Source organism: Salvelinus fontinalis, chromosome 29 (assembly GCF_029448725.1).
Source record: "Salvelinus fontinalis isolate EN_2023a chromosome 29, ASM2944872v1, whole genome shotgun sequence".
In the NCBI taxonomy this organism is placed as follows: domain Eukaryota; kingdom Metazoa; phylum Chordata; class Actinopteri; order Salmoniformes; family Salmonidae; genus Salvelinus; species Salvelinus fontinalis.
The window spans coordinates 17,011,710-17,019,066 of NC_074693.1; positions in this window are offsets into that span (position 1 = coordinate 17,011,710).

Here is a 7,357-nt window from a genome sequence, read left to right on the forward strand (position 1 = left end):
TGGCTATCACCTGGTTTTGTTATTATTCTCCCGTCAACCTCCACACTAGATGGGCATGATGAGATAGATGTACCAACCTCCACACTAGATGGGCATGATGAGATAGATGTACCAACCTCCACACTAGATGGGCATGATGAGATAGATGTACCAATCTCCACACTAGATGGGCATGATGAGATAGATGTACCAAGTAAGCCCTTAACTGTGTTCCATACCTTTTAATAATCATTTTTACAATCAATAAAAGCATTGTTGTAAAATAACTTTATTTTCTTTCGATTCAATTTAACTGCATAATTACGTAATGTTCTATAATTCTGTTAATCAATTTCTAATTTTGACTTTTGCCATATTTCTTTGAGAAAAAGCCTCACTCAGTTCATCATCAATCCATGGAGATGGACGGGCACCAACTATACTCTTTCTTATAGGGGCATAATGGTCCATTACCTCAGTGAGAAAATCAATAAAACATTCTGTAGCATGATTTAAATCATCCTCTAGATAAATCAGCTCCCAGGGTACAGCAGCCAAATCATTTAGAAATAGCTCATGATTAAATGTTTTAAAATGTATTTTGACCACAATCCTAGGGGGTTTCTTTGGAACCTTGGTGTTCATGGTTATGGTCACAATATTATGGTCTGTCCAGCCCACTGTTATTGATCTGGCTTTTAAGCATTGCAAAGGTATATTACAGAAAATCAGATCAATGCATGTGTCTGAACGATGACCCAACTTAATTGATGATCTAGTAGTATCATTAACCATTTGTTTCAAACCACAGTTCTTGGCATATCTCGTCAATTTTGTTCTATTAGAATTATTGTGATCCTTACAATTTATATTAAAATCACCACTATAAATACATCTCTGTTGCTATCTGTGGCCTGGTCAAACCCAGTACATAAGTCATTTCAGAGAGAATAGAAGAGAGGAAAATAGATTTTTATTAGGAAGCCCATTCACAATGGAGGGTTTATTATATGTTGCATGTCGTAAGTTAAACGTAGTGAAGATGTATGTATTATACTGGTATTCTCCTGTCAAGTGTTTGATTACAAGTGTGAATATGTGGACTATTGTTGGTCCCTATCCAGTTCTATAACTCATTGGCTCTATGCTTTCCACACACTTCCACCTTTCCTCTCTATCCTCTCCTTCTTCACCTTCATTTCCTCTCCTTTTCCTCCTCCCACACTCCTCACCCTGAGGTCATGTTTGGCCAGGTCACCCCGTTCCACTGTTCAGAAAGGCCATCTTGTCTGGGTGGCTGAAGTCACACAATCAGGACACACTGTCTCAGCTGGGACCACACTGTGAACAGAAGAAAAAACGAACAAAATAAACACATTGTAAAATAAACTTCAAGTCAAAAGAAGTGCACTATATATGAAACAGTAGGGTACCATTTGGGGCGCACCAGCTGTCCCCGAGGCTGTTGAGTGTCAAAACATTATGGGGTCCTTGTGATATTATGTTGTAAATCTGTGTATCTCTGCCCTCTGCTGGGAGATACCCAGACACCTCACCCAATTTAAACTTATCCAGGACCATGTGGAAGAATTAGAAAAAGTTAGCAGTGTGACAAAGTTGGCCTAGCTCTGAGCACTTTTTGAAAGGGGTTCAAAATCAAAAGAACTGAGTCTACCAAAATGTAGGATGTACTATTAAGAACAGTTAATTAATTTAACCGAGTGTGGCACTGCAGTACTAGAACAACAATGTGGACTGTCTGAAGGTTCCCTAGGTAGGAGAGGGTTGGGGACACTGTAGTGGATAAAGGAGAGGGTTGGGAACACTAGTAGATAAAGGAGAGGGTTGGGGGACACCGTAGTAGATAAAGGAGAGGGTTGGGGAACACTGTAGTAGATAAAGGAGAGGGTTGGGAACACTGTAGTAGATAAAGGAGAGGGTTGGGGAATACTGTAGTAGATAAAGGAGAGGGTTGGGGACACTGTAGTAGATAAAGGAGAGGGTTGGGGAACACTGTAGTAGATAAAGGAGAGGGTTGGGGAACACTGTAGTAGATAAAGGAGAGGGTTGGGGAACACTGTAGTAGATAAAGGAGAGGGTTGGGGACACTGTAGTGGATAAAGGAGAAGGTTGGGGGATACTGTAGTAGATAAAGGAGAGGGTTGGGGAATACTGTAGTAGATAAAGGAGAGGGTTGGGGAATACTGTAGTAGATAAAGGAGAGGGTTGGGGAATACTGTAGTAGATAAAGGAGAGGGTTGGGGAACACTGTAGTAGATAAAGGAGAGGGTTGGGGAACACTGTAGTAGATAAAGGAGAGGGTTGGGGAACACTGTAGTAGATAAAGGAGAGGGTTGGGGAACACTGTAGTAGATAAAGGAGAGGGTTGGGGACACTGTAGTAGATAAAGGAGAGGGTTGGGGAACACTGTAGTAGATAAAGGAGAGGGTTGGGGACACTGTAGTAGATAAAGGAGAGGGTTGGGGACACTGTAGTAGATAAAGGAGAGGGTTGGGGAATACTGTAGTAGATAAAGGAGAGGGTTGGGGACACTGTAGTAGATAAAGGAGAGGGTTGGGGACACTGTAGTAGATAAAGGAGAGGGTTGGGGAACACTGTAGTAGATAAAGGGGAGGGTTGGGGAATACTGTAGTAGATAAAGGAGAGGGTTGGGGAATACTGTAGTAGATAAAGGAGAGGGTTGGGGAACACTGTAGTAGATAAAGAGAGAGTTGGGGACACTGTAGTAGATAAAGGAGAGGGTTGGGGGACACTGTAGTAGATAAAGGAGAGGGTTGGGGGACACTGTAGTAGATAAAGGAGAGGGTTGGGGGACACTGTAGTAGATAAAGGAGAGGGTTGGGGAACACTGTAGTAGATAAAGAGAGGGTTGGGGACACTGTAGTAGATAAAGGAGAGGGTTGGGGGACACTGTAGTAGATAAAGGAGAGGGTTGGGGAATACTGTAGTAGATAAAGGAGAGGGTTGGGGAACACTGTAGTAGATAAAGGAGAGGGTTGGGGAACATTGTAGTGGATAAAGGAGAGGGTTGGGAACACTGTAGTACATAAAGGAGAGGGTTGGGGAACACTGTAGTAGATAAAGGAGAGGGTTGGGAACACTGTAGTACATAAAGGAGAGGGTTGGGAACACTAGTAGATAAAGGAGAGGGTTGGGGGACACCGTAGTAGATAAAGGAGAGGGTTGGGGAACACTGTAGTAGATGAAGGAGAGGGTTGGGAACACTGTAGTAGATAAAGGAGAGGGTTGGGGAATACTGTAGTAGATAAAGGAGAGGGTTGGGGAACACTGTAGTAGATAAAGGAGAGGGTTGGGGAATACTGTAGTAGATAAAGGAGAGGGTTGGGGAATACTGTAGTAGATAAAGGAGAGGGTTGGGGAACACTGTAGTGGATAAAGGAGAGGGTTGGGGAATATTGTAGTAGATAAAGGAGAGGGTTGGGGGATACTGTAGTAGATAAAGGAGAGGGTTGGGGAATACTGTAGTAGATAAAGGAGAGGGTTGGGGAACACTGTAGTAGATAAAGGAGAGGGTTGGGGGATACTGTAGTAGATAAAGGAGAGGGTTGGGGACACTGTAGTAGATAAAGGAGAGGGTTGGGGAACACTGTAGTAGATAAAGGAGAGGGTTGGGGAACACTGTAGTAGATAAAGGAGAGGGTTGGGGAATACTGTAGTGGATAAAGGAGAGGGTTGGGGAACACTGTAGTAGATAAAGGAGAGGGTTGGGGAACACTGTAGTAGATAAAGGAGAGGGTTGGGGACACTGTAGTAGATAAAGGAGAGGGTTGGGGAACATTGTAGTAGATAAAGGAGAGGGTTGGGGAATACTGTAGTAGATAAAGGAGAGGGTTGGGGAATACTGTAGTAGATAAAGGAGAGGGTTGGGGGACACTGTAGTAGATAAAGGAGAGGGTTGGGGAATACTGTAGTAGATAAAGGAGAGGGTTGGGGAACACTGTAGTAGATAAAGGAGAGGGTTGGGGAACATTGTAGTGGATAAAGGAGAGGGTTGGGAACACTGTAGTACATAAAGGAGAGGGTTGGGGAACACTGTAGTAGATAAAGGAGAGGGTTGGGAACACTGTAGTACATAAAGGAGAGGGTTGGGAACACTAGTAGATAAAGGAGAGGGTTGGGGGACACCGTAGTAGATAAAGGAGAGGGTTGGGGAACACCGTAGTAGATAAAGGAGAGGGTTGGGGAACACTGTAGTAGATGAAGGAGAGGGTTGGGAACACTGTAGTAGATAAAGGAGAGGGTTGGGGAATACTGTAGTAGATAAAGGAGAGGGTTGGGGAACACTGTAGTAGATAAAGGAGAGGGTTGGGGAATACTGTAGTAGATAAAGGAGAGGGTTGGGGAATACTGTAGTAGATAAAGGAGAGGGTTGGGGAACACTGTAGTGGATAAAGGAGAGGGTTGGGGAATATTGTAGTAGATAAAGGAGAGGGTTGGGGGATACTGTAGTAGATAAAGGAGAGGGTTGGGGAATACTGTAGTAGATAAAGGAGAGGGTTGGGGAACACTGTAGTAGATAAAGGAGAGGGTTGGGGGATACTGTAGTAGATAAAGGAGAGGGTTGGGGACACTGTAGTAGATAAAGGAGAGGGTTGGGGAACACTGTAGTAGATACAGGAGAGGGTTGGGGAATACTGTAGTGGATAAAGGAGAGGGTTGGGGAATACTGTAGTGGATAAAGGAGAGGGTTGGGGAACACTGTAGTAGATAAAGGAGAGGGTTGGGGAACACTGTAGTAGATAAAGGAGAGGGTTGGGGACACTGTAGTAGATAAAGGAGAGGGTTGGGGAACATTGTAGTAGATAAAGGAGAGGGTTGGGGAATACTGTAGTAGATAAAGGAGAGGGTTGGGGAATACTGTAGTAGATAAAGGAGAGGGTTGGGGAACACTGTAGTGGATAAAGGAGAGGGTTGGGGAATATTGTAGTAGATAAAGGAGAGGGTTGGGGGACACTGTATTAGATAAAGGAGAGGGTTGGGGAACACTGTAGTAGATAAAGGAGAGGGTTGGGGAATACTGTATTAGATAAAGGAGAGGGTTGGGGACACTGTAGTAGATAAAGGAGAGGGTTGGGGAATATTGTAGTAGATAAAGGAGAGGGTTGGGGGACACCGTAGTAGATAAAGGGGAGGGTTGGGGAACACTGTAGTAGATGAAGGAGAGGGTTGGGAACACTGTAGTAGATAAAGGAGAGGGTTGGGGAACACTGTAGTAGATAAAGGAGAGGGTTGGGGAATACTGTAGTAGATAAAGGAGAGGGTTGGGGAACACTGTAGTAGATAAAGGAGAGGGTTGGGGGATACTGTAGTAGATAAAGGAGAGGGTTGGGGAATACTGTAGTAGATAAAGGAGAGGGTTGGGGAACACTGTAGTAGATAAAGGAGAGGGTTGGGGGATACTGTAGTAGATAAAGGAGAGGGTTGGGGACACTGTAGTAGATAAAGGAGAGGGTTGGGGAACACTGTAGTAGATAAAGGAGAGGGTTGGGGAATACTGTAGTGGATAAAGGAGAGGGTTGGGGAATACTGTAGTGGATAAAGGAGAGGGTTGTGGAACACTGTAGTAGATAAAGGAGAGGGTTGGGGAACACTGTAGTAGATAAAGGAGAGGGTTGGGGACACTGTAGTAGATAAAGGAGAGGGTTGGGGAACATTGTAGTAGATAAAGGAGAGGGTTGGGGAACACTGTAGTAGATAAAGGAGAGGGTTGGGGAATACTGTATTAGATAAAGGAGAGGGTTGGGGAATATTGTAGTAGATAAAGGAGAGGGTTGGGGGACACTGTATTAGATAAAGGGGAGGGTTGGGGAACACTGTAGTAGATAAAGGAGAGGGTTGGGGACACTGTAGTAGATAAAGGAGAGGGTTGGGGAATACTGTAGTAGATAAAGGAGAGGGTTGGGGAATACTGTAGTAGATAAATGAGAGGGTTGGGGAATACTGTAGTAGATAAAGGAGAGGGTTGGGGAACACTGTAGTAGATAAAGGAGAGGGTTGGGGAACACTGTAGTAGATAAAGAGAGGGTTGGGGACACTGTAGTAGATAAAGGAGAGGGTTGGGGACACTGTAGTAGATAAAGGAGAGGGTTGGGGGACACTGTAGTAGATAAAGGAGAGGGTTGGGGAATACTGTAGTAGATAAAGAGAGGGTTGGGGACACTGTAGTAGATAAAGAAGATGGTTGGAGAATACTGTAGTAGATAAAGGAGAGGGTTGGGAACACTGTGGTAGATAAAGGAGAGTGTTATGGGACACTGTAGTATATAAATGAAGAGGTTGGGTAACACTGTAGTAGATACATGAAGGGGATGTAGTGTCCCCAACCCTCAATTTATCTACTACAGTGATCCCCAACCCTCTCCTTTATCTACTACAGTGTCCCCAACTCTCTCCTTTATCTACTACAGTGTCCCCCAACCCTCTTCTTTATCTACTAGTGTTCCCAACCCTCTCCTTTATCTACTACAGTGTAGTGTTGTGTTGTAATAGGAATAGAGGAGGACCAAGGCGCAGCGTGAAAAGTATCCATTTTAATAGAATACGTTAAACAAACAAACAAAATAACGAGAAACGAGAATAACACGAAACGAAACCGTTCTGTCTGGTGCAGACACACAAAGACTGAAAATAACCACCCACAAAACCCAACAGAAAACAGGCTACCTAAATATGGTTCCCAATCAGGGACAACGATTGACAGCTGCCTCTGATTGAGAACCATATCAGGCCAAACACAGAAAACCAACACAGAAATAGAAAACATAGATTACCCACCCAACTCACGCCCTGACCACACTAAAACAAAGAAAATACAAAAGAACTATGGTCAGAACGTGACAGTATCAAGCTTGGTTTAAATAACACAATTTAGAGTACCTTAATAAAATCGCATTTCGCATTTCGCTTCGCTCCACAGGTAGTATTACATTTCATTTCATTTCATTTCATTACAGTACAACGGTTTGATTTGTTTGATCTTAGCAATTTTTTCTTAGCTAGCTACATAGCCGTCTTTGTATCAAAGATAATTGTGTAGTTTAGAGTAATTATCGAGGTTAGCTAGCCAGCTATTTTTGTCCTTCTAACGTAGTCCACACTGCTAGCTAGCCAGCTAGCCAACTTCTACCGAAACATTACAACGGAACGATTTGATTAGTGTAGTGTTAGCTAGCTACATAGTTGTCTTTGCTGTCTTTGTATCTAAGATAATTGTGTAGTTTAGAGTAATTATCGAGGTTATCGAGGTTACCTAGCCAGTTATCGAGGTTACCTAGCCAGCTACACTTTCAAACAAAGTCAGCTAGCCAGCTATTTTCGTCCTTCTAACGTAGTCAAC